Source organism: Hydra viridissima, unplaced genomic scaffold (genome assembly GCF_058129835.1).
Source record: "Hydra viridissima isolate aposymbiotic clone 2 unplaced genomic scaffold, HvirCarnegie_v1 scaffold_1, whole genome shotgun sequence".
NCBI classification, from domain to species: Eukaryota; Metazoa; Cnidaria; class Hydrozoa; order Anthoathecata; family Hydridae; genus Hydra; species Hydra viridissima.
This window is the reverse complement of record NW_028324300.1, coordinates 10,096,912-10,097,541: the sequence shown is the minus strand read 5'-3', so window position 1 is coordinate 10,097,541 and position 630 is coordinate 10,096,912.

Genomic DNA, 630 nt, shown 5'->3' with positions numbered 1-630 from the left:
GGGCCGTGCTGAGGGCGTGAATTAATTATAATTAAGAAAAAAATAAAGGAAATTTTAAGGGAAATCTTTTTTTTTTAATCTTAACTTGTGCTAAAAATGCGCCTCCTTATATAAACTCTAATTAATAAAAGCTCATTTAGTGAACAAAAGAGCGCTCTTTTGTTCTGTAAATGAGATAAATTGCGCCCCCTTCTCTTTAAATAAAAGTTATGTTAGAGTTAAAGACAATAACATTTAATTTTTTTAAGAGGAAGGGAGCACAATTTTTCTAGCTTTCCCGAAGCGCTAAGTTGGCTCGGTACGAACCTGTCTAATTCTAGTTGTTTTTTAAGTTTTAAATCAGACAATAACTTAACAAATTTAATAAAATATCATATCATTTTTAAATAGCCTGTTTAATAGGCCTAATTTGTTTCAGTTTTTAAACAACGTGATTTGTTAAATATTTGGGGAGAGTGGCCTAAAATATCCCCCTTTTCAAAAAATGATACAATCAACTAGCCTCGTACAAACAAACCTAAAAACAAATTTTTTAAAGGATATTCAATTTATGCTCTACAATTTGTTATCTGAAAATTAAAGATGCATTTATGCCTTACGTTAAGAAGCAACCGATAAAAAGAGAGATGC